At 37.1% G+C, this 27,994-nt stretch overlaps 1 protein-coding gene across 8 annotated transcripts in view; it reads left to right on the top strand.

The window, feature by feature from the left end:
* The window catches only part of MOCOS (molybdenum cofactor sulfurase), a 273,774-nt gene that overhangs the window by 150,164 nt on the left and 95,616 nt on the right, over positions 1-27,994 (top strand). The window lies entirely within an intron of this gene.

Genomic DNA, 27,994 nt, shown 5'->3' with positions numbered 1-27,994 from the left:
AAGTTGTTTTATTGCCCAAAAACTCAATATAGCCATAAATTGAAGGTTATACCTTGGTGAGTCGAATGTAATCCTTTGAGATCATTTTTGTTCTTGATTCACTTCCGCTTTCCAGAGGTTCAGACAGGCACCTCCCCAAGTACAAAGTTGGCTGTAACCACTTGGTTATTTTAGTAGAGAAGCATCCGTGCCAGGCAATTTACATTGCCTCTCAGGAAAATTATTATGTTTCATCATACCAGAGTGTCTTTGTTCTAGGCTGCAATCTACAGCATGAGAATGAATACTGGGGTGTATGGGTGGGAAATAGGTTTTTGGGGTGGGAGAATGGTAGATCTTGCATGCTTTTTAGCAATATTCAGCAAAAATAAATTAAAAAAAAAAAAGTACATATGCAAAGATATGTAGACTATACTTCAAATTTTCTTACTTAAAAGAAGTAATTTTCTCTCTTAAATGTTCTCCTTTAAAAGAAGGCTGAACTAAACTGTTGTTTTTTTTTTCTTCTATTGTTGCTAAAGTCTCGCTGAAATCCAGTAGCAGTCATATGCCTAATGTACCCAGCCCTCAGAGGTTCATGTAAATCTTATCAGGCATCAATCTGTATTGATAAACCATCAATCTGATGTTAATTTCCATGCCAGTATACAACTGGCACTGAATTATTGACTTATGAAATAAACCTTATAAATTGCTAGGATGCTAGAATGCATGCATTTTTAAATAAAAGAAAAATTTGGAGCTCATTATAAAATGCATTGGTCTTAAAATATAAAGTATTTTGAGTTGATAGCAAGGAAGAAAGGAATTCTGTTCTATACCAGGGCTTGATTTTTGCCTTTGATCAAATACAGTGCAAATCCTGCCTGAGCTAGAAGGCCTATTTGCAGTCATTGTGGTGAGCAAGTTGTCATGATACAGTTTCACCGTAGGGATTTCTTAGACTTAAATTTAGAATCAAACCTCTGCCCTAAGTCTTCTTTGAGAAGCTTTATAAATTTGTAGTACCCGCTATTGGGATTTTATAGCATTTTCTGGTAATAAATTTATTTCATGGTGTGTTTTTGTGCTTTGCAGATTTTACATTTTGATTGATTTACATATATGATATATGAGAAAAAACAATGGTAGCTCGTTCAGCATAAGAATTACGCTTTTTTTCCCCTTAACATTTGTTGCTTGCTATTATCATGTAAAAGGGTGAGACTGGCTGTTTGACCCAGACAGTATTTACAACATACAAGTCCTGTTCAGATAATGTTAAGGCATTGATTCACTTCAAAGTACAGGAATTAAAGCTTTTGCTCTCTCTTTTTACCTCAGGCAGTTCTCAAGAACAGCAATTGCTGTAAATACTCCATGGTATAGTGTATAATTAGTATAATTCTCTTTGTTTGACTGCAGAAGTCTTAGAGACAAAAGCAGAAGTTAAGGCAGGCTTACTGAAGAGCCGTGACTGGTGTCAGGGGGTCAATTTATGTATTTAAGAGTATTTTAACCTACTTCTTACATGTTAAATCCTCCTGTGTGTATGTATGTGTGTGTGTTTTAAATGCTTTCACAGCGATGCTGAAATTGTTCCTGCCGCAAAAATTTATTGCTTCCTTTGGGATCACTTGAATTTTGATTTGCAGAGTGCAGATGTGCTAAAAGCATTGAGCTAGGGCAGGAGTACCTGCTGGCTGCACTCCTGGCCCCTCATGGACACAGCTGCACCTCTGCAAAAAGGATAAATCCTCCACACATCCTCCATCCTTCCCCGGGAAAGCACTTGCTGCTTTTTCTAGCCATTAGTGGGGGTTTCTCCCACTCCCTATTCCTGCTAGTGTACCAGCTCAGCATCAGCCACTGGCCTGATGGATGCCAATGTCTTGGGGAAAGGACAAATGTAGAGCTGGGTAGATAAGGCAGCGTCTAGCTCAGAGAGGACAGAAAAAAGCAGAACAGAATATTTGTGTCAAAATGATGCTAAGATTGTGAAAACATCACCACAGATCAATATGGAACTTTTCACTTGACCTGGAAAGATAAGTTTTGTCTTATTGAACTCTGTAAGTAATGTACTTCTTTGGGATTTTTGTTTGTTTGTTTGTTTTCCTAATTAACAATTTCAAAGCAAAATACCTGAAGGTTTCAGGAAAGAATGGCAAGTTTTTAAGTGGTGAAGTGGCTGGGAATTAGAATTACTGGCTGAATGCAGTCCAAATTGAGTTCTTCCAACATGGATTGGGGATAGGTTGTTTCATCTTAAATTTTGCCCTCAATTCTAATAATCATTATAGAATGGTAAAATATTCTCATTCCCAGCTAAAACTGATGGTAAGGTTACGTTCATAAATGCCTGATGGAAAATGAGAAAGCTTTTCTTCTTCTGTAACATTCTAATGCACTACTGTGTCATGAGTTAGTTTTAACCCTTCTTCTGCTTTTATTTGCTCTTTTCTGGAAGAAGGTATTAAAAATCAGTGGTTTTCAGTCTGTTGTGTATGGACCTTTCAAGATCCATGATCTTGACCACGAAGTTTCCACTGAAGGAGATTGAAACATACGATCGTATCCATGTGGCAACCATATACCTGAATTTTCAAAAGAGATTCTCATTTTCAGTGGTATACCTTAAAGTTCAGTGACTTTCACTCCATATCAATCTTCAAAACTCTTTTTTGAAAGGTATTCTTGAAGATCAGACTTACACTTGTCAGTAGCATCAGAGACAAGTCTTGTCACTTAAGAGGATATATTTTTGCAGTGTAAATAAAGTCGTATTTGTAATACGACAGCAAGATGAAATGCCCATAAAGGATTGTCTGTTTAATAACAGAAGACTCACAGAACAGTCTTAAATTTTATGACTCAGATTATGTGGCTTCTTATGTGGTATCAATCTTCTATATTTTATTTATAGCTAAGTTACAGAGAACTACTTTTTTAACAAGTTTAGTGGTCACTGTCTTCCTACTGAGAAAAGTGGTCTATATGAAGCCAGAGTACTTCAAATGTTTAGATGAGCTCATTCAGGTTAGTATTTGCAGATTACAAGTACAAACATGGGGTGTGTTTTTAATTTTTTTTTCATCTTCTTACTAGTCAAATGTATGCAAGAGTGCATCTGGAAGTTGTACTCATGGGAACTCGTGAGAGAAACATCTCCAGGATTCTCAAATAGATGTAATTCAGAAGAAAAAGGAAAATATTAAGGCTCTTGAGAAAAAAAAAAAAAAAGATTTAATAATCTTTCCTGACTTTCACGTATAAGAAAAATTTACAGGCACAGGAAATACTCAAATTTGATTAAACACTTGGCTGCCATGTTTCAGTCTGTTCAATTAAAAAAATCAGACAGATTCTCTAGCATTATTATAATCTACTTTTTCCACATCTAGGCATTTATATTATCAAATAACATCTGCTATGGTTTAATAGCTGTGTCAAATGATTGTAATAGCTTTATTTTTGGTGAATTTTATGATAAAAAGTTTTAGAGTTACAGCTGGGAAAGTACTTAGGCTGAGTGGATTGTATCTCCTACTTTATCCTTTATGGCAGACATTTTGCAGTTATGCTTCCAGGTAGTAGTCTGAAATGGCCTTTTTTTTCATTTTTGGATTGCTGCTGATGCCAACAGTTTGTGAATTCAGCAATATAAATTGTATGGATTTCTCTTCATAACATCCACTGCTAGGAAGTGGTTAGTATGAATCTAACTGCCTTTAGCACTCACTTTGGTCTAAATTAGAATTGTCTCGATAGGTCTTGATATATACAGTAATATATGACCATTTTACATGAGGAAAAATGGCACTCTGTTCTGGTAAATGACAGATTTAGCATGGTCTGTCTTCTTGGGCAAGACAAACTATAGCTAAGTAACAGTAACCCAGTTAACCCATCCTATGGAGATTTTTTTCTTTTAGCTCTTCTGCTGTCATCCTGTAAATGTGTGCTGGCATGCTGAAGTCATCATCAGTATTAAAGAAGACTACTGTTCATGTCAGATTATGTTTTTATCTTGTTGCACATCTATGTTTTTCCTATATTTTGCATTAAGAGTTAGTTTAGAAATAGCGTATCTAAACAAAGAACTAGAGTCACTGTTAGTAGAAATTTTCTGTGTTTGTCTAGAGAAACAGAAGTTAGAAGATAAAACAAACCTTAAATTAGCTTTTCCCAAATTCTGCAAAGCATGTACATGCATATAAAAACATAATCCTTATACCAGTATGTGGACAGTAAGTTATTTCTAGTCATCTTTGATTGATAATGGTTTGATAACCTTTTTCTAGTGCCAACTTGAAGACTCCATTCTAATCTTGTTCAAATCATATCCCTGGGTGACAGAAGTTTTTCAAAATAAGATTTTACATATGTGATATTTACATACGAGGCTGCTTTTTCTTTTAAGGGAATGAATTTAATATTGATTTGACTGCCAGCGTAGTTTAGAAAGCACCCGTAACTGAGTAAGACATTAACATTTTGAGTCCAGTGGTCTGGCTTGGTTTGTGTAAGATGATAAGGATAGTGTACGTTGTTTTGCCATGTGCCAGAAAAAAAATGACTGCAGCTGTGGTCCTGTCTTTTTTGAATGTTGCACATGTGGCTATGAAAAAACTGCCCTCATATTTATCCATTCATCATTATTTCTGGATTTATGTTAGTATTGTTGTAAGTGGATATCCTAAAAAGTTCCGTGCTTTTCATTGAGTGTAAATGGTCCTCTGTATGACCTGGATGTTCCTGAGAATTTGTAGATGTCACACACAGAATTTGCCTCTTGGAAGTGCTCTTTGTGGTTGGAGATCAGACATTTGCTCACAGTTATTTTATTATATATACACCTAAATTTGTTCTTGCTGTGTGAAAAATCTTATTGTGCGTACTCAGATTGGACAGTAGTGCTGGAATATTCCTTGATTGTGATTCCTATGTTCCTTTCTCCATAGCTAGATGTTACATTTTTTGGATGCAGTTTTTAGTTTCAAGTTTATACACTGAGAATACATGCTCATCTTTCTAGAGGTATTAAATAAATCACAAATAGTGGAATTTAAAATTGTTATATGAAGTTACCAGAACCTCTGTAATGTTCATTCTGAGAAGTACCGTTAAAGCCATTTGTTGAAATTTTGAGTGCTGTTTCACTGAAATGCAAATATTTCATGGGAAAGCATAACTGTTGGTCATTTCTTAATGTAAAAAGCAGACATCTTTCAGTCAAAATGAATTATCTGGTTGAAAATTCATAATTAACCTTTAATTTAGATGTGACTTGTATGTTATGTAAGTTTTTAGTGTTTGGTCATATTTTCACAGCACAAAAAAGTTGCGTATTTTCTAATAATTTGGTACTAACACTGCTCTACAGTGTTTGCAAGGTCAAAGCATTTTCTCATTCTTGTTACCATGGCTTTCAAGACTTCAAATTTTTGCATTTTGTAACCTGTTTTATTATAGTCTTCTGCTGGCACAGCACCTTTCGCCCTGGAGAGCTTGTCCTCTGTTGTGCTAAAAGCTTGGGAAGAGCATTCACAGGCTTCCAGAAATGTGCCTCAATAAATGAGAATAGTGTAAGTTCACTGGGATGAAAGTGGCAGAACTGCTGTGTAGGGACCTCTTGGTCCAATTTATCTGCTGTTGGACTCAACAGGAGACCTTTGATTACTTTCTCTATGCCAAATTTAATCCCTATTAATCATTTAAAGCAATTTAAAAGTACACAAATTATCATTGATTCACTATCTAGACATTTCTAGCTGATTTTCATAGATGAATTGCTACTGAATTGAGGATGAGCAGGAAAACTGCCTCCCTAATTGTTCATGAGAATTATGCTCTTGGCATTTAATGGATGTGATGATTAAATTAGATCAACAAGTAGAAGCAGGAACATGCCCTTTGGCTGGCATTTTCTGAAGAATTAGGGCTTTTTATGTATGTGAATGTATATAAGAACACACATAAGCAAATAACTGTGGTTGATTTACCAGTAGACAAATAACTAAGGAAATCTTCCTGCCTGCTAGTTTTGACTGCCTTGAATTTTAAATTTTAGATGTTACAATTCCCATTCTCTGTCGCTGAGTGGTGGCTTTGCAGTGAGTTTATGCACACACACCTAAAGATGCTAGGTGCAATTTTAAATTTTAGTGAGGACACAGAAAGATCTGGACAGGCTGTATTGATAGGCTGAGGCCAATGGGATGAAGTTCAACAAGACCAAGTGTTGGATCCTGCATTTTGGTCACAACAAACCCAGACAACCGTACAGGCGTGGCATAGAGTGGCTGAAAAGCTCTGTGTGGTGCAAAAAGGACCTGGGGGTATTGGTTAACACTTGGCTGAAAATGAGCCAGCAGTGTGCCCAGGTGGTCAAGAAGGCCATTGACATCCTGGCTTGTATCAGAAATAGTGCAGCCAGCAGGAGCAGGGAGGTGATCATCCCTCTGTACTAAGAACTGGTGGGGCCGCACCTTGAGTGCTGTATTCAGTTTTGGGCCCCTCACTACAAGAAAGATATTGAGGTCCTGGACCGTGTTCAGAGTAGGGCAGCAAAGCTGTGAGGGGTCTGGAGTAAATGTCTTATGGGGAGTTGGTGAGGGAACTGGAATTGTTTAGTCTGGAGGAGTCTCAGGGGAGACCTTATAGCTCTCTACAACTACCTGAAGGGACATTGTAGCAAGGTGGGGTTGACCTCTTCTCCCAATTAATAGTGATAGGATGAGAGGGAATGGCCTGAAGTTGCACCAGAGGGGGCTCAGGTTGGATGTTATGAAGATCTTCTTTTCTGAAAGAGCAGTCAGGCACTGGAACAGGATGCACAGGGAGGTGGTGGAGTCACTTTCCCTGGAGGTATTCAAGGAACATGTAGGTGTCATATTTAGGGACATAGTTTACTGAGCAATATCAATGTTAGGTGGATGGTGGGGCTAGATCTTAGAGATATTTTCTGACTTTAATGATTCTAAGATTCCATGACTAAATGCTGTGATATGGCTAACTTTCAAACAGACATCTATAAAGGACTTGGTCAGCAAAATGTTTTAAGTAATAGAATATAATGAAGCCCTTTTTGTCTCAACAATATGATTTTATTTCTGAGAGTGTTTAGCACCTTCATGATTTTCTTTGTATGTGTAAACTCCATCAAAAAGGACCTTGGACTGTGTTCAACTTCTGTACAAAATACAAATTCAAGCTGTACTGTGCTGCTCTTGTTCAAAGACAATGTTCTCCTAAAATGCTGGTGTGTGAGTTTATAGCAGACTTCCTAAATATTTACTATAAATCCTTCTTCCTATCACAGAATAAAGTTCATGGTATGAACACATTCACAATCTACATTCATATGAAATATGTTTAGGAATATAGAATCAGGATGCATTCATTTTATGTTCTCTAAAGGTTTCTGTAATAAATGCCTGCTGTTAATATCATCACCAGATCCTGAGCGTAACATTGTGCGTGCCACAGTGGATGTGCTACTTTCTAAGATCAACTATATGAAATTTCCAGGAATTCAGATTGTTTGATGAATCAACCTTATAGTATAACTGTGTTTAAAATATAGCAAATATGGATTTTATTTCAGTCTTCTATGTGCAGGAAAATGTAAATTACCACATACTTCTGTTATGCAGGGAGTACTGAATAAGTTCTCATTTAATCTCCCTTCCTTCCTGATGAACACAAATGCTTGGCAATCAGAACCGTGAGTCAAAGATAAGGGAAGATTTCTTATCCAAGCCTGGTTTATATAAATTATGAGCTAAAGAGGGGAACGTGAATCTTGAAGAGATCATTTTGTACTTAATGAAGCAGTTCTAACAGCCAACGAGATCTACCTTTAGCTATTTAAATGGCTACAGGAATGTTAAAAATTTATACGATCGTAAGAATTCTCAGCAGAATATCTTATTTAAGTAAACTTTTCTTATCTCTGCTTCTTTTTCCAGTTAAAGATTAATAATCCATTAATTTGAGATTTCTGAAACATTTTTTTCCCCAGGTAGGTAAGGAATGTAACAAGCCCAGCCATAGTTAAATAGTGAGTGGGGCTCATTCTTAATCTGTAGTGGCATGTTGAGAAGGTGTGAAAGCACTTGGCAGGGCTGCCAAATTAGCTCTTGTGTGGGTGTCCTGGAGGGAGAGAAGAACAAGCACTATTCTCTTTCTGTAGTTATGTCCACTAATGATGCTGACAACACATTTTTAAGGTGCAAATTATGTGTACAGAAAGAAAAACTATATACACACAGATAAGAACAAGATTATGGCCCTACTGACTTCTTTCATGGAATTACTGACCAAATAATAAACCACGTGGATGGATATAACACACTGCATGATGGGCATTTTTCCCTTAAATTGTCCCTCTTCCTCAGCACATACTTAAGATAGCAGCTTTGGTTAACATTTAAGGTAACGGGGACACTGGCCCCAATGCCTAGTGACAGGAGGAGGAAATAAAAACAGGAGCCTCTTCTCCTCTTCACCTTTTCTCTGAGCTATGCTGAGGTGTGTATTGATTTCAGTTACAGATTAAGTTTACAAAGCAGTAGAAGAACTTGATGCTACAGAAAACATCAGCATATCAACTCAGTGAACCTGTCATAGGGTGACTGTTGTAGGGCTTCTTGTGATTCAAACAGGCCTTGAGTGGTACTGCCCTCAGAATAGATAATGTGATCCTTAACTCTTTCTGTGGTAATAGCTGATTGATCACGCTGATAACTTTCTAGGCATACGCTGCTTTTTCAGAGTGCTAATAGGAAAATATTTCTTACACTTTTCTTCTGCCAGAGCATTTCCATTTTAAAACCTAAATACGTGACAAAGATCTCAAAGTTTCATTAGGGAAAAGCTCAAAAAGTACACTGTACCCACCTCTGTTATTTTAGCAGCAGAGGAGTAGCAACGTTAAGCTTGTGCTGTAGGTTGCATGTGGTGGTGTAACGAGAAGCACTGAGCCAAATCCTTGCCCCTGGGACTCAAAAGATGTGGGAGCTGTTGTCTGAAAATTTAGGTGAGGCAAGGCTCATCAGTTGCAGTAACCTGATTTATTGCTCCAACTGCTACAGCTGGGAAATATACCACTCCTTACAGAACTTGCCTTACAAGGTTTAGACACCATTAAATCAGGCTGGTAAGTTCTCTCCTGAAAATAAATAAACACCCAGACACTGCCTTCTGCTTCATGTCCATTTCTCCTTAAGCTGAAAACAGAGTTCTAACAAAGTTTGATTTCTAGGAAATAGTCTTATTGTCGTGATCAAATTCAGTTCTTAAATTTAAGACAAAGCATAGTGTAACTTCATTTGTACTGGAACATATACTTATCAATTACAATAGAGACTTTGTGCCTTCATATACCACAGTGATTTGGCATCCCGCAGTGAAATAATTACAAAATGCATTACAAATCTCCAGGGAAAAAAAAAAAAAAAAGAAAAAAAGAAAGCAGTGACAGTACCATTTGTTTGTTTTGCATAGGGGAAAATATCTTTGACATCTGTTTCACTTTGCAGAAAATAAAGGAAAAAATAGTAAGACTTTCATGACAGTCACTGTGTGACATTAACCTAAACAACACGGGAGGAAAGTAAGATAATCTCATTTATAATGCATCTTTGAACAATTCCTAATTCTAAAAATAATTAAGAAAAAGGAATATGCTTAGCAGTATCATTTTAGAACTGTTTTATTTTTTGTGTTTTTTTTTTTTCTTTAAATTTTGATGTACCCAGTGTAGGTGAACAGTGTCTATATTAATGATTGATTTTTAGACTGCATCTTGCACTTAAAGCTGAAGCTGATTTTGCAACCTCAGGCAATTAAAATTCAGTGAGGCATGATGTCTGTTGTGTTTTCTCTGTTTGTTTAAAAATGTACATATCTAAACAACCACAAATACATTTGGAGGTGCAGATCCCTGTTGGGTCTTCTTTCAGACTCTGGGCAGATTCAAGAAGACAGCATTATCTTACACTATGTCCAACGTTCTGTCATAGTATTTTTACTTTAATTACTTCCTCAATTGAGGGGAAAATAGTCAATGAAGAGATAAAACCTTGAATCCTTTTCACCCTGGCAATTTGATTACCATTTAAAATGAGGGATTCTTTATGACTGAAAAGTTCAAAGTTTGTCTTTTCCCTTTTAGCATTGCCTTACAGCATCATCATAAGAGAATAAGACCTTCTTGGCATATATGATATGCATCAATAATAATCCTGTTTGCAGAAACTCAGCATTGGTAGAAAATGTTGACATTCAGACTAAATACTAGTGACAGTTTTGTGGGCTTTTTTTAAATTACATTTTTATGATCTTCCTTGTAAGATTATCCCAGTGAAATGTTGACTCATTACTCTGTTTTCTCTCCATTGTTTTTGTTTTGTTCTGTTTTGTTTTGCAAAGCCCTGATTATACTTCACTCTTAAGAAAAGCTTTAAAGAATGCCCTGTATTTGCAGTGTGAATTATGATAGTGCCACTGTGCATAACAATTACATTATAAATATTTCTTCAGCCATTTGATAAAGACTCAAATTAAGAAAAAGAATTACTAGTCCAATTACAATTATATATAATTACACTATATTCAATTTAGTTTATCTCTAGCTTTTTCTTGCCACATTGTGTTCGCTATTGAAGAATGAGAATTTAGCTGACTGTATTGGAAATAAATACAGATTTTTCTATCCTTTATGACATATTTTGCTTAAATTGAGACTGTTCTATCAGCATGTTTTCTCACCAGCAAATGATGCAGTTTAGCTTGTTCAACTTCAAAACTATCCTCGTGCGTGAAGACTTCTTTAATAGTTTGGAATTCATTTTCTGTCAGTTTCTGTTAGGCTAGAGACTATTCACTTCTAACAATGCTACTTCCTTAATTACAAATTACCTATGCTGACGCAAGCATAGTTTATTTGCATTTACACAGTAAGAGAAATGTGTGTCTGATGGATATTTTGCTAACCCAAGAACAATAGATACTTTTCAAGATATGTATGAAGTCTTCTAGAGAGCTGTGTGAGGGTCTACTGTCTCCAGGAGGGATCAGTGCAAAAACTTACTTAGCATAAATATTAGCCATGGACTAATTAATATGTATCTAAGCACTTCAGGAGGTAGAACAGCTAGAATAATGCTAGCTTTGTTTTCTTAGAGCAAGTATAAATGTATCCAGTATGCTCAAGAACTGCACCTATGCTGTCTTGTTTCAGAAGGATTGTTTCCCTTTTAAAAAAGGAAAAAAAGTGTCTGGTAAATAAATGATTATTTGTTTATTTTACATCTTACAAGCTAAGAAGTGCTCTGTGGTACCACATTGCTTCTTGCTGTGAAGTGTTCAACTGATGCCAACGAGAGCCTGTTATGTGGTCACATGTCTCTAAACATTACTGACCAATACAGGTTAAGTACAGTACAGTCTGTATGGTGGCATTACTTTTTTTGACAGTATCTTCTTTATATTGCTTTCAAATAGTCCCTTGGTACTTTAAAGCAATCTTCACGTGTTTAAAGTCACATTAGTTGTGCTTTTCAGAGATGCTGAAACTAAATATTTTCTCTTTCTCTACTTTAGGGAATTCTTGTTCTATTCCAGATAAAATCCTGTTGTTAGGTAATCTCTCTGTACAGCTTTGTATCTTAGATGTACATAATATTGATTATGTGTAGTTTTTTATTTAGTAAGCAGTCTGGTGGTGTACTTTGACTCCACTAAGGAGTAATAATCTATAACTAATGAACATTGTTAGGATTTGAGAGATCTGGATCACCTTTCTCCTACAAGTTGCATAATCTTTTTATTTGTTTGAATTTAGGAAATGTCTTTGCTACTTAACATTGTCTTTGAAAGTGGCTGTGGATTTTATTCCCCTAGCCAGCATTAAATTCTGAAATCCAACGTTGCTAGCATTTGGCAAAAGAGTAGCTATTCCCAGCACTTGAAAAAAGAACCTGTAGTATATCAGAACAAAGACCCCAGGATTCCCCTTTTTAGGCTTCAGTTCGCCTTCACTGAATGGAAGAATAATATTCATATGCCTGATGAGGACATTGCAAAAAATTCAGTAAGAGCTTCATGAAAATTTGTTTTCAGTTAGTGACTGAGGAAAACATGCAGATGAAGATGAGAAACTTATGGTTGCATTTAGGCTAATGGATACTGCATGTATTTCATTATCATCTCTTTATAGGAATGTTCCTGTAAGGATGAAAGGTATTAGTTAGAAGTAGCAGTGAGCTGGCCCTATGCAGGGTAGCCCAGGGGAGCTGCCCAAGCTGAATGCTTGGCTGCCCTGAATGCAGAACATAAGCTGTGGTTTGGAAGATGTCCAGTTTGGTCTTATCAGGTTAAACATTGAGCACATGTACCTCACGGGTACATAGGAAAGAAATTTCAAGTAATCTAAGTCACATTTCTTCGTAACAGTGGATGGTTTGTGACGATTGAGTTTGACTGTAACTCTAAACTAAGACAACTGTCACGTATTTCCCCTTAAGCACAGAAGGAAGTCAAGATGACTTCCTTGACATTAATGAAAACCTTATTTATTTATTTTTAATTTAGAAATAGTAGCTTCTATTTTTTTGAGGAAAAACAGCAAGCAAAGGCAACAAAGCAATTTCTCATTGATACTCCATAAGGACATGGTGGGAACTGTCGTATGGGCTCCTGCCAGTTCTTTGGGCACCATCTCTCTCTTGACACCCGTGATATAAGCTAAACCAGGCAACATGCTGCTCTTCTGATGAAGAGTCTAGAGGGGAAGACATATGAGGTGCAACTGAAGTCCCTGTGTTGGCTCAGCACAGAGCAGAGGAGCTGAGGGGAGGCCTGATGGTGGCTGCAGCTCCTCTCAGGGAGCGGAGGGGCAGCGCTGAGCTCTGCTCTTTGTGGCAGCGACAGGGCCTGAGGGAACCGCATGGAGCTGTGTCAGGGGAGGGGCAGCTGGGGGTTAGGGAAAGGGTCTGCACCGGAGGGTGTTCTGGCATTGGAAAAGCCTTCCCAGGGCAGTGAGCTGCTGGAATTCAAAAAGCATCTGGACAACATTCTCAAAACATATGGTCTGATTTTGGGGTGATCCTGTGTGGAGCCTGGAGTTGGACTCAGTGGTCCTTATGGGTCCCTTTCAGCTTGGGATATTCTGTGATTCTATGATTCTGTCTCATTCTACTAGTGCAAACACTGTACATGGTTAAAACTACCCTCTGGTATAGAGAAGAAGTGAGTGCTATGGAACATTCTGCTGCTAGGAGCGGTGTCACTGCAATGATTCAGAGATTCTGGGACTCACCCTTAAATCTGTATATGCAGTCTTTAGACCTGGGACTAGTGCTTCTTGAGTCAATTTTTGCCAGACTCTCTGTGGCTTAGCAGTATCTGTCAACGTGGATAATCGGTATTATCTTCCATTCATTCACATATTTGCATTTGCTATTATGGTGACATAAGGTGGTAAAAAATGCTGATTCTTTTTCGCATTGCTTAAAATTTTCCAAGCTTTTTGTGATGATGGATGTGCCAATACAGGATGATATACCTCTTGAAAATCTCCCACTTACCTCACTAATATATTCTGTTTTTCTCAAAGGAGCCTTTGAAATAGTTCCAGTGAGTTTGAACACCAGAATTTCAATTGATGGTATGATAGCTAATTGAACAAAGACATTAGTCAAGTTTTATTAAATATTTTATCTGCAGAACTGAATTCCAATAACAAATGTATCTTTAAAAACTTTAGTAAATGCAAGTCTGCATTAGGCAAAATCTTGACAATGTATTATCAGGTATATTCTTTCTGTAAAAAAATAGGCAATATTAGACACAAAATACCCTTAAAAGAGCAAGTTTGCTTGTCTGTAGCCAAGGTCTGCTAGAAAGCAGAACACATGCTTGTTACTAAAACACAGATGACCAATTATTTTAAGCAGTTATAACTCAAAAAGAATTAGAGCTTTGTTGTTGTTTTTGTTTGTTTGTTTTACATTCCAGACAGAATAACGAGATTATAGTAATAGATATGTCTATAGGTTTACACTAATGTAATGAGGTTTTAGAATTGTTCCTCGATGCAGTGGTAGAAATGGTAGAACTCAGTGGAAGATTACATGTATTTTATGTCTCTGTTGAGCTCTGTGCACTTTAAGTATTTGGTTTGTTTTCAGAAGAACTTGTGGAGAATTGTGCTTTTTAATCAGAGGGTAGAATTGAGACTCTGAAGAATATTTGACTTTTGCAGGATGAAATTACAACACATTTGTGAACTGAAATGCTCTGAGTTATATTGACAGAATGCTAGTGTGTGGTGAAAACTTAAAGCAAGCCAATCCTTATGTTCAGTTTTGACTTTAGGTCTGAATTTCCATCATGTTGCAATTTGAAAACAGCATTCCTAAATGAACTGTTTTTCTCTAATTCTACCAGTTCACTTAAAAGTCACTACTTGAATCAAGAAAAAAACTAGCATTAAAACATTTTAACCTTCATCACTACAAAATGAATGAGCATATTTTTTATTGTTTCCCTCTATGCTTGCTAATTTCTTGATCAGGACACGCAGCAATCACTTATGATTGTTTAGTTGTTATGGGCAACTATGGAAAACCACAGCTTTCCACTCAGATCTGAAGTGATGAGGAGAAGCACTGAGCTGGGCCAGCATGTGACTCATCACTGCAGATTTGCAGAGAATACACTCCATGTCCTGCTATGGGGCTCACAAACCTACACACAAACAAGAATCCCCTGAGAGGGAAAAATTTCTTTGACCTAAGTCTGAGATGAAAGGAAATGCATTTAGTGACTGCAAAGAGAGAGAAAAAAGAAAAGTCAGGGCAGCTAAGACTTACGTGAGATACCCTGAGGCGTCTGTGGCATCCAAAGTTTTTTGGATTTTTTTTGCCCCCTAAGATCTTAGTTTTCCATCTTCTGCATGTATGAACACTTTTAAAAGGAAGAGATCTTTTCAGAAGTTATATCAGAAAAAACAAATAACTTTTTCTTTTTTTCCTCATATGGCTAAGTTGCCCTATTAATGCAAGTTTTTAAATTTATCCTTTGGATTTCTCATTAGCTTTACAATATGTCTAGATCATTTAATTATTATATTTCATCTTGTAGATGACATAAGATTTAAGAGCTATTGCTGGTTTCTAGCAACTTGTCGCTACATTTTGCCTGAAGCTGCTTTTGTATAACGTAATCTTCCATAGTTAGCATTCAGGATGCTCTGCAGAGCCTCTTAAGAAGACTTAAATGCTGAATAACTGTCACATAGCAAGTCTTAGTATTATTGCACTAAATTACATTGCAAGCAGTGTGATAAACAACATCATAATACTTTGACACATTCATCATTAATTATAACTGAAATCTAATCTCAACTGAGTTTTTTCAGTAATTGTATTCTGTAAGGCAAACATTTACATATATGGGGAAGGGAGGGTGGCAGAAAGAAGTCTTGCAAAGCATAGCTGATAAATCAAAATAGTGAATGGCCTCACAAGTCTTACTAGATTTTATATGAGCTTTTCTACATGTGCAAAGGATTAAAGTATCTGATTTATATTTAAAATTAATTTTGTGCATAGTTGTATTGGAAAAAGAAAACATTGCAGTGACCCACTGATTATATCGCTTTAGGATAGCATGACATAACAGGTTTCTGCTCTCTGACATAGAAAACTAGTGTTGAATTAAAATCAGAGATTCCTCTGACCACTAAAATACTGAGTGGTTGGTGTTTAGGCTTTATACTGTATACATATATTTAATATGCTCTCTCTATTTCCCAATAAGCTGTGTACTATGTTTGTGAATGGCAGCTCCATCTGCCTTTCTCTCCAAATTCATACTTGGTTTCCACTGCAGCACTTCTTGCTATCAGGGAATTCCCATTCCATCAAGGCAGACTGTGAGAAAATGTGAGTACCTGGCAGCTCGTGTAGGCTGGACATGTTGCATGCCCATTTACCACCCAGCTGTGACACAGTGTTATGGTGCCCTTATAGCCAATCAGAATCTACATAAACTCAATGCATGAGATTTTATTTTATAACTCGTTTTTTTTTTTTTTTTTTTTTTGCTTTGTTTCCTATCTTCCTAAAAATGTTTTTGCAAAGCACTTAATTAGTTGCCTAGTTCTAAGCATACTGTCAAGTGCAGTGATACTTCCTCTGTGTGTTGGTAGGAATTCCCTGCATGCAGAGCTACTTGATTTCTTCCATATTTAGTTATCTCCAGAGGTTAGCAAGTCTCAGGAGACACTGTTATATTTAGGGCAAGCTTAGTCTTCCATTGGATATTTCTTCTTATATGAGACTTCCTATCATCATACAAGCTGCAGTTAGCCGGCTGCCTGTCCTTGAAATACCTGTGCGTTGCGCCAGAAACAGCCAAGCAGTAGAAGAGCAAGTATTTTCATTTCAGCTCTGGTTATTTGTAGGTTGGTAAATAAACTAAGAGGAACTCTTCTCTGGTGGGCTCTTTATAGACACCATAGATTTTTGTCAGTAGTGTGTTTATGCAATTTTGTGAAACTTTCATGCTGTCTTTTTGTCTTAGATTTGTTGTTGTGCTCTCCATAGCATATAAAAAACTCTCAGTATTTTCAGCAAGGAAATACATTGGAGGACTACACAGTCATCAAAAGCTGAATTGTGAAAGTGATTTTATTGATAAGAGAGAATAGCTGATATACTATATTGGTACATGTTGCATTTTTCAAATGAGTATTTTGCATTAAAATGTCACTGTACAATCTTCTTTCTTGACAATTCTTTTCTGTCTCATATGATTGAGGTAGTGAGAATTTTTTTTCACTTTTACATGACAAAAACAGTCGTGGGAGTGGGTGTTTTTATTGTGTTAACATCATTTTGAAAAATCATACAGCTGTCGAGATCAGCTTTTATTTCCATGACAATTAATCTAAATAAAATTATCTTATTGTTCCTCACTATCCTCACCTCATTACTGGAAGCATATGGAACTAGTTGATAAATCATACTGTCAGGCTGGTACAGAATACTTGTGAATTTATAGGAAAAGAAAGCTGCTAGTAAGTGCATTGCTTCTGCTCTTGTCTTTCTAGTCACAGGCTCTGTACAAGCAGTGTTGCACAAGACAGTGCCACCTGAATGTGTAGTCAGTGGGAACAGGCTTGGTCATGGGAAAATCTTCAAGGGGGATGACTCCTAAGTTTTAAGATGTTCCCAAAGTTAGACGCTTTGGTATTTATGTAATTTCATTTGCACTTTAGTAAACTGACAGGAGTTGTATTTCAGCATTTCCATTTACTGGATTCTTAGGAGTAGCAGGAGCCTTCTGGGTGATGGTATCAGTTTGCTGACAAAAACACTTAGTGTAATCTCTTCTTTACTACTGAGCCTGTACGTTAGAGTTTTGGCGTGGGGGCAGGAGGACATGCTGTTGTTGTTTTGTTCCTACTAATTCTGTTGAGAAACTGTTCTGTAATCTCATTTTGAAGACAAAACTTCTGATTTGCAGTCTGTATTGCGCTTCTGCAGTCTGCATTACGCTGTGTTCAGTCTGATCATTTATCTGCATTTTATCCCATAGCTTAAATAGCTCTATTTCCTCCCTGGTTATTACTCACCTGTTCTATTTTTGACGTACTGAGAGCAATTCTGCCTAGATTTAGGCTTCCATACTAAACGAACTGAACACTTTATAAGATGGTCTGACCTTTTCTCTGATTATCATACAAAGTATGCCACAGAAAATTGTATCAGATCTTCATTGACTGAGCTAGCATTTTTCTATCTGTAAATCCTTGCATGTTTTCTTGACTGTGATGCTGGTAGTTGATAGCTGATCTGATCAACTATTAAATATGTTGCTTCAGATGACAATCCTCCATGGCAGAAGCTAATATCAATAATCCCTAACTTTATAATGGTTTATGCATACTATTATATATACTGTACATTACAGCACATTGGATGTTTCATCTTGTTTCTATTTTTAGGGTTTTCAGAAAGATCTGTTTCTTTCTGTATACAGTATACAGCCCCATCTTCTGCTCTGACCATTTCCAGGTTTCATTTCATAAGCTTGTTTTATGCTCACATTACAACTACCTTTTTGCCAAGGTCATTACTACTAAAAGAGACACTTGTCCCATACCAAGTCCTTGAGGAACTAAACAAGTAACCTTTTCCCTGCTTAGTAGGTCCCCTTTCAGCACAATTTCTTAGCCTACTATAGCACTCTTCCAATAATCCTTATTCTGTAATAGTTTCTCATGTGGCACTAGAGGTAATGCTTTGCTGAAATACGGATAAATTAGTTCTTTTGCATTTCCTTGCCCAGAAAAACAGTGTGCTCTGCAAAAGGCAGCTTCCATGGGTTGTATTTTCCATTAGCAAAGTTCATGGTGATCCATGGTGGAACCTGCTTTTATTTACTTAGTTAATTGTTGTTTGCTTCAGAATTTGTTTTCAAGAAGTACATAACACATTGGTACCTGAATCACTCTTTTTTCCCTTGCTTCATCAGAAATACTGTATTTAATGTTTTTATATGAGAGCTGACGAATTTGTTTACTGGTGTGTGTTGCTGGACTTGAGAGTTTTTATGTCAATTTCGTACTATTCTGGGACATAGTTTGTCTGTCTCCCTCTGCTGAAGTACATTAAAGCCTTTGAGGTTAGTTTCCACACCAGTTGCAATAACTTCCATTTTCACACTTTCTACACACTTTCAGCCATGACTCACCCTGTCCTGACCTATGTTTTTATTCAGAGTCCTTAAAAGCTAAAGACAAGTAGCATTTATTTGATTTTCAGGCCCTTTTTCCTCTCCCACCTCTTTGCTCATTGAATGATAATAATTCTTTTTTCATTATTTTTGTTTATATTCTTTATCTTATTATATATTGTATGTACTACATATTATTTATATTTTCCTTAAGTAAATATTGGTTTGCTGTTCAGTTTAATTTGCTTTGTCAGAGTCTAATACAGCTTGGCTCTGGGGAATTCTCACTTCATCTTTGTGCCTTCTGTCTTTCCAAAAGTAGCCTCTTTTTTTTAGCAGTCTTTTTCTGGTTTCGTATCAGCTTTTATAAGCAGTGCTAAAATCTTAAGACCTTTTTTTTAGTACAGGTTGTTTCTGGAGGTTTTCTCTAGAATTTTTTCTCTCTCTTTTCCAATTTTTGGGATGCAAATTACATGCATTTTTGAACTTGGACTTCAAGTCCCTCTAGGTCTCCTCTGTATTTGTGTCCCCTATGTCTTCAGTCCAGTTTTCCTGACCAAGTAATTTGATGAATGTTTCAATTTGCCTCTTTCGAGCTGAAAACCTCGTTTTGTGTTGCTGACCTGTCTATGCCACATAAACTTACAGTTCTTCAGATCAGAGTTTCCATCAGTCAAAGTCTTCTATAATATGTTGTATAACTACTCACAAAGGCCAAATTACAGGTAATTATTTTATGTGCACTTAGTTTTGTTTGCTGCTGGTTCTGATGTTAAGGATTGAACTCAACGAATTTTCTCATCTTGTGCTTTCTAAATTATTTGTAGAAGGCGAAGATAGTACGTATTTCTGTGAGAGGAAAGTATTTGATGTTATCCAAAACCCTTTTTCCCGTGGGAGGATCTCAGCAACTGGTTTTGTTTATTTGAATCATCTCACCAGAGATACTTCAGTTCAAACCAGTTCACTTGTTTTTACCATCTCTCACCTCTTTCTGTCTTTCCTAACTTGATTATTTGACTACCATATACTTGTCACATAGAAGTGGAAAAAATTCAGAAGAGTTCTATGTATTACAGTAGTTCTGAGCTCCCAAAGGGTGAAGACAGCTTTGTCGGTTTTACAGTAAAGCATTTGACTGCAGGATGCCCCAGGTTGGTGTAGCGTGTCTTTGTATCAATATTTCTTCTTCAAGTATGAGAGTGGGAGGGAAAGGGTATGTTTTTCCTCATTGAAAATCTCAGTTGTCTGCACCTCTAGTGCCTAGAAGGGCTGCAGGTACACCTTGGAATGCCTTATTAGCTGAAGTATCCCTGTATTTGTCTCTTCGCATTCTACTCTGGCAATTTCATTGCAGTCATAAAGGTCTCAACATGCAAAGTAGCTATCAAATCTCCTTATGAATCCATGTTGTTTGATAGCAGTAATTTAATAAGGCCAATCTTATCAAGATGCCAGCCTTTCTGGGTACGCAAGGTGTTGCTGGTATATATATCATACATTAAACTTAATGTAGGTGCTTAGCACTTGTTACTGCTCCTTACACCTAGCTGCCATAAGCCACCAGCTACAATCACATGTGCACAATGGCATCAGAAGGAAAAGACAACGGTGGTAACACTGTGCTCTTCCTGTCAACACATGCTTGTAGGCTTCTAGCATCTACTTAATACTCTTTTCAGTTTATAAAGAAAGAAAATGAATTCTCACTTTTCAATTTGAATTCTCTTTTCTTGTTCCCAGTAGCAAAATACATGGACTTGAAGGTTTGTCATGGTAATTTACAGAAAATAAAGTGCTCCAGTTCAGTTCTGTCAGTGGTGGAAAGAAGTCTTGTGCATTGCAGTAAGCCCTGCTCTGAGGCACAGACCTTTCTGTAGGACTGAGCCCACACACTGGAAAGCAGTTGCAGGGATTTTTCTCTGTTACCTAGAGATAAGTTACTACTCCGTTATCTGAGGTCATTGATCTGAGTTTGCCTCACTGTCACACATGGTTAGACAGCTATATTGTTACATGTGGATCCTTAAGAATGAACTCCTGTTCAAGTGAAGTCTTTTTTGTCTGCCTAATTTTAAATTGATTTGTCCCTAATAGTTCATTACAATGTTATTCTTTATCATCAAGTGTACCTTAAAAACAAAGGATCGCATCTCTGTCTTCATTAGGAAATAAACAAATCTGTTTATACTGAATATGGACAAGTGACTACAGCTGGTCAGATTATTGCCTATGAAAAATTTATCTCCAGAATGTCTTTCATCCTTCCTTTCCTTCTAGGAAGAAAATCAAAGAAAAGTTTTGAATTTTTATTAATGATTCATTACTCATAATTTATCAGTGAACAGTTTATGCAAATACGCTTTGCAAATTGCTCACTTTAACTGTTACTTGGGGTTATGTCTGGATCTTACCTTCCCATGGGGAGCAGAGGTATGAATATTTCGATGATAGATATTTACTCATGTGAGAATAATGCATATCAAATGTTAAATACCCAGACACAGAAATGATTTGCAAGAAACCTGCTCACAGTGAATTGCACCTTATTGGAGTTCTTGTTGACATTAAATTATGATTTAAGATGAATGAGTAAATTGCAAGCTAGCTAGCTGAGAGCTGAACATACTATTATTTGAGCCCAGTGAACCAGCAGGGCTCCTGTTCCCAGAGACTGACTTTTATGTTTAATATATGTTACGGAAATGTCCTTTTCTGTGGTGTTTTATATACCTTAAGGTAATACTGTGTTTGCACAGTGGAATTTTAAAAAGAAAGACTATTTTGTTTCTTCCACCTCTGTCAATTCAAAGAAGTCACGTTGCCCTGTCTTGCAAGGTTGGAAGGGAACCTTTGCCAAGTGACAAATGTATTTTAGGATTTTTTGTAACTGATTGATTTTGTGTGAAGAAAAAAATAAAGGAGTTTTATTATTCTGTAGAGTGTTTGTTTAAGGCTTGTTTGGGGAAGATGTTAGCGCTAAGATGTGACTTCTAAACTGTTGCATGGTTTAATGCTTTTTGGCTACAGTTTTTGTTTAAATAATTCCATTTAAAAAAATCCTGTAAACTATTAGTTGAAAAAATAGTAGGAGAAAGCTAATTTTATAAAAAAAAAATTGCATACAGCTGAAGGTAATTGTGATGCAGTGTTCTCAGAAGTGTAATTTTTACTCAAAGGCAAAGCACTGAGGAGCTGAGAGTCTATAAAATCAGAATGTATCATTCAGACTGAATTGAGTAGTAGACTGAGGGACTACTAATCTGCCTGTGCAAAACGGGAGGAGTTTTTGGATACAGATAGAGATCAAAGTTCCCAGTTAGGCATTGTATATAAAAAGCAGAGACATTTGAGAAATAAAAATGGGTTGATTTATTCATACCATTTCCTACTCCAGAAAGGGCAGTTGGTCAGGCCCTGGGTAAGCGTTCTCCACTCATTGCCCATGAACATGCAATATGCTTCTAACCGAGGTAAAAAAAGAGCTGCTGAAGTGGTGAGAGCAGGTGTCCTATTCAGGAGTCTGTAATTTATTACTGCCCTCCTGACATTTAAATTCCTGTCTGCCTGCAGCATGCTCCTGTGTAGGCAGTCATGCAAAAGTTGACTTCTTACAAAAGCTTAGTGATAGTATACTTGCCCATTACAGTGGTCTATCTCCCAATTTTATTTACTCATCTCAGCAGCATCCACTATATACAGCAAAGATATTCACTCTGAAGGGAGCATTCAGCAAAGGGTAGGAACCTGGGCATCAGATCCTGTGTTATTTGCAGAGGAGCACAAAGTCTGCAGCTGGATAGTTGGTCTCAAGTGACATTGTGGTAACATTCAGCTGTTGCTGTTTGCGTAGCCAGGGTTCTATCTAGCTAAGAAGGCAAATTGCTAGCAGTGGATGGAATCAGCTGTGAGGAGACAAAGCCAGAGCAAAGGGAGCCTGTCCTCTAGAGAGCTGCAAACAGCCCAGGAACATATCTGACAACTGTGTCTCAGTGGGAGCAGAACAGGGCGCTAAAGAGGCCCAGTAAAGATGTGTTTTAAGTTCAAGAAAAGCAAAAAAAAAATAGAGCTCCTTTTGCAAGTGTTGGTTTTTGATGTCGGGAAGCAGTGAGACCAATTAAGATCTCTTCCCCTGCTAATATCAGAGATGGCAATTAATAACGTAAAAAGGTGGACGTGATGGAAATGAGTCTGTTCCTACAGTGGTGAACCTGACACTGTATACCCTTGGTGCTATTGTAATTCCAGCAGAAGTCAATTTAGAACAAACAGGTGTATTTCTATAAAGTGTAAAAATGAAATTTACCGAGACGGTTGTTTCATGTAGAGGCGATATGGAATATCTCTCAGAGGTGAGAAACAGGATCTGAATGAACTACTTCTAAATGTATGCCAAGAACCTCTCAGTATTGTTGTACTTTTTAATTAGATGAAAATAAATGAATTGAAAAGATGAAAGGAACTTGTGTAACATCTCACTTCAAAGGACAGTTCCACTCTTGAGGAGTATTTAAAAAAAAAAAAGGAAAGGAAAGAAAGGAAAAGCAGCTTATTCAAGAAATGCGCTTTTTCTTCCTGAGGATTTGCTTTCACTTTTACCTGCCTCAGAAACTATGGCATGACTTTTGCTCATCTGACCTAAATTGAGTCATTGCCCTGGTGTAAGGAAGAGTGGATCTTGACTGACAGCAGTGTTCCCTCTGCACACTGGGCTTTGTATTGACTCAGCTATACTCTCAGATGAGCTGAATTATTTTTGACCTTGTGGAGGAATTTTTATCAAAGTTTCAAAGCTCTGGGCTGTACTCTGGCCAGAGAAATTGATGTGCAGTGGCTCTGTGTCTGGATTTACTTTGGGTAAATGGAGAGAGAGAAAAAAGCAGCAGCTGTATGTCTCATCTGCCTGCTGGGCAAGTCAGCCTTCCCAGAAAGCAGAGGCCGGTGCTCCCACCTAAAAGTAGGGCTGTGTATACTGTCCATATACAAAATAATGTGTTATATAAGATATTTCACATCCTTAGCAATGGCCAATTGGTCTTGAACCCTTTTAGACCCTTCACTTAAGCCAGTGCTGTCCAACTTTGGGGTTATATTTCTGTCTTACACCAAATTTTATCTCTCTTGTTAAACAGGAATAGTTTTGTTTGTCTTTGTATGCTTTGTTTCTAATTCTATCTGTCCAGGGTATGATGCATTAGAATATTTATATGCAAAAGTGACCTGGCTAAGAGAGAATGAGTTCAAACTGTCCAGGAAGAACACTATTTCTTTCACTGATTCTGTTGCCCTGAAGTTTAGAAAACAATGTTTGTATGCAGAAACCTAACAGAGAAACGTCATGACAACCACTCAACAGTATTCAAACAAAAACTAGCCTTCTCCAGTCCTAAGGAGATCATGACAGTGGGACCTGTAAGCAGTTTTCTCTCATGGCTCAAAGGAAGAACCCACACTTGTAGAAGCACAGGTCTTGTGTGTCTTGCAAAGGAAGAGCAGCTCATCAACTTCATAGCTCCCTGATAAGATTTAGACAGGTTGCTCTGCATCTCTGTTATGCCGTGAGCTGTTTAAGGAGTTTGCCAAATAACAGGTTGATGTGAAATGCTATCAGGTTTTCACAAACACAATTAGCTAAGCAATTGAGCTCATCCCAGCTGTGATTAAGTGGGATTAATTATAATAAGAAGTAGCTGAGAGAGGTAAGCTTGATGTTTCCTGAGTTGATACTCCGCACTATTATCCTACATAAGTATCCTTTATACATTGTCAGCTGCAGAGACTTCATTACTTTGGGAAATGGCTGCTGGACCAGCATTAAAATGAGCTTCATCCTAAACTGATTTTTCTAACACTGGAACTGCCATTGAGTATGAAAACAATTAGTTTGAAGCATCAATTACATCAGAAAGAAAAGCAGCCATTCAAGTCAATGTTTTGCAATGTAAAGGAGCGTGTTTATCTTTGGTCCTAAATAGAGTTAAATATTCTGGGAAAGAGCTCTCTGTATCCCGAGAGGAATAGCTTCCCTTCATAGCATCATGGTTTGCTTTGGTAATGATTACATTTCTATAGTTTTTAAGACTTCACTTATTGAATACCAGAATTTATAGATAATTTGTGTAAACTTCTCAAGGGGATAAAGCAAAATGATCAATTAAATAGCTAGAAATATGGAGGGGATGACAGCATTACATGAAGTTGTGCATAGGATGTTCAGTAAATCTGGATATGATACACGAGAATCAAGTGTAAGGGCAATGGTGTAAATACATACATTTTAGAAATGACAGAATACTAGTGCTTTCTTTGTCAGAAAAGAAAAGCTGGTAATGTAGAAATCGAGTAGGCATCTAAATACAAGAATGGAATATTGCAAAATATTATATCTGTATCTGAACTGTAAAAGAAGACTTGCCCGTATCTTTGAGCAAGTATTCTTGGCATTGTATTTTAGCCCCTACCATGAGTTAGATGCGGAGCTACTAGAGTGAGTCCAGAGGAGGGCCATGAAGACAATCAAAGAGCTGAAGCATCTCTTCTGTGAGGAAAGGTTGATGGAGTTGGGCTTGTTTAGCTTGGAGAAGGTTCTGGGAGACCTCATTACATCCTTCTAGTAGTTGAGGGGAGCTTATAAAAAGCAGAAGGGGGAATGACGTTTTAGATTATCCAGTAGAGATAGAACAAGGAGAAATGGCTTTAAACTAAAAGAGAGGAGATTTAGTTCAGATATTAGGAAAAAAAAAAATTATGCAGAGAGCAGTGAGGTGCTGGAACAGGCTGCCTAGAGAAGCTGTGGATACCCCCATCCCTAAAGATGTCCAAGGTCAGGTTGGATTGGACCCTGGGTGGCAACTGTGCCCGTGGCAGGGGGTTGGAGGTTGATGATCTTTAAGGTCCCTTCCAACCTAAAGAATTCTGTGATTTGGTAATTATTTTTATTTTATGGCTTCTGATTCTTGTAATGGAGCTTCTAGCAGTCACTTTTTTTGCATCTACTACCATAAGGAGCATAATGTTTGATGAAAAAAACATGATTGTGCTTGCTTTATTTTTTCTGAACAGAAGGAGATTCCTAATCTCTGGACTACTTTAGTGAAAATCTTTAAGATCATAAAACATTATCGTGGTTCATGCATCTTCTGTTGGTTAGTGATGGATGAACTACAGTTGTCTACTGGGATAATAATCACATATGATTTGGGGGCCTTTGAAGATCTCTGCTGACATCTTTGTAGCCTTTTCAAGCATTTTTTTTTCTGATGACTGCTGTTGAAGGTTATGCCCTTCTTGATGGGCTCAGTGGCAGTGTCTCTACTCTGGTCTTCAAATCCCAGTGCTTTAATTGCTTTGCTGTCTATTGCCAATATTTGATCGGGGCCAATCACCTCCCTCTTAAGTAGTCTTTCTATAATCTCTGCTTGACAACTGTGTGGGACCATTGTAGTATTTCCCTCCTGAACATGCAATTTTTTACTGTTTTTCTACATCTAATTTTGAAACATCTCCTAGCATCTGCCTTCTCCTTTCTCTTCTCTCATTATTCTTTTTGGCTTTTTGGAAGTATTGCTTCCATCTGATACTGATCCACACGTTATAACTGAAAATCAGTGAGGTTAAGGAACAAATATTTTGCTATTCGTTATTATTAGACAAGATCCAAAAATTTCTAAGAAGGATTCTTTGGCCTGTGTTTTGTTGGAAAGTGTGAGCACGAATGATTCCTTTTAGACTATTCTTCCTTGCACCACTTCCTTCTTATCGTTTCATTTGTAATTATTTACTGCTTCTGTTATCTTTTGTCATAACTGAACATGTGACCTTATAGAATCAAATCCAGCCACCAACTAGCCCTGCACAGTAGTCAGGTATTACACTTACATAGAACTTCACCAAATATTTTTAGAAGCTTTGTATGTTCTTCAGCTCACTGTCCTGTCTAACTTGTCTGGTTTCCATTAGTAGATAACTATAGAAGAATGAAATAGAAGTATGAAAAAATGACTGTTGAAGTGAGAGCTATTATGCTATTTTGTTGAGATTTATTTTATTAAAGAAAAATTATATGAAGTCTTGATGTTTTGCATCTTTGAGCCTTTTCACAGTACGTATATAATTATGGCACCAAAAGCTTTCTATCTGCATAAAGAAAAGTGATACATCCAGGAAAAAAATTGTCTTTTTTTTCTTGTGTATCATGTGTACATCTAAAATATTTTTTTTACCCAAAAGTGCCTCTGTTGTACTTGGTGATATTCAGCTGTGTTCAGTTTGGACATCATCAGCTCCTTCTGAGAATGGTTCAAGGAACACCATGATCCTGGGAAGACTTTGTCCTCATGGTGAAAGTTTAGCTTTAAACTTGAATCATGAGACATGGAGCTGTTGCTGATGGGTTCATTTCCAGGCTTAACTGTTACAGCTGTGGAGGTTGCTTAGGTAAGTGCAGTGATCTCAGTTTCAGCCTTACACAGTAACGAGTTCTGTATATTTAACCTTCAGTTGTCAGCATTATTCTGCTTGTGAAACAAACTGAATGGTCACTCCTTAAACCTCTTTATAAGCTGTGGACATATTTTGATGCTGGTATGACATCCCTTCCCTTCTGCCCATTCAAAAGTCTCTTGGGCTCTCTTTCATGAATACAACCCTACCTTGGAGCTGCATCTTCTTAGTTGCTGGAATGGCTGCAGAAGTTCATCAAATCAAGCACTGTCTCCGTTTCATGCTTACCCTGTTGGTTGTGTACGCATGTCCTGCCCCATCCTTTTATAGTGCTCCTGCTATAGGTCAGTTATTTTTCCTTTCCAGTAGCATTGCGTGGAGGGAAATTTGTTAGTAATCCTCCTCAGATAAGGAAAGTCTCTTATTGTCTTTCAGTTCAACTACTAAATGTAATCACCTGGAGTAGAGCAAACACAAAATGTCCACCTGTTGCTTCACCTATTCCCATCAACTTCTAAGAGTAGAAGGAGACAACTTAGAACCTTATGATATTAGGGCATAAAATGTAAACATTACTTATTACTTTCAAAATCCAAAATACTCAAGTAGCCAATATAGGAGAAAATAGAGCTGTTATTTACAAGCAATTGCTCAAATGAACTTCTAGCTTTGAATAATACATTTTGACTTAACAAAACTGGCACTTGAAGATAAATCCCTGAGGGAGGAGTTCCCCTTCTACAAGTTAGATTCACTGGATACAAAATAGCAATTCTCAAAGTAGATACGAAGTTTGTATGATACCTGCATGATTTGTTTA

Source organism: Meleagris gallopavo, chromosome 3, assembly GCF_905368555.1.
Source record: "Meleagris gallopavo chromosome 3, MGAL_WU_HG_1.1, whole genome shotgun sequence".
In the NCBI taxonomy this organism is placed as follows: Eukaryota; Metazoa; Chordata; class Aves; order Galliformes; family Phasianidae; genus Meleagris; species Meleagris gallopavo.
This window is presented reverse-complemented; position numbering and strand designations above follow the sequence as displayed.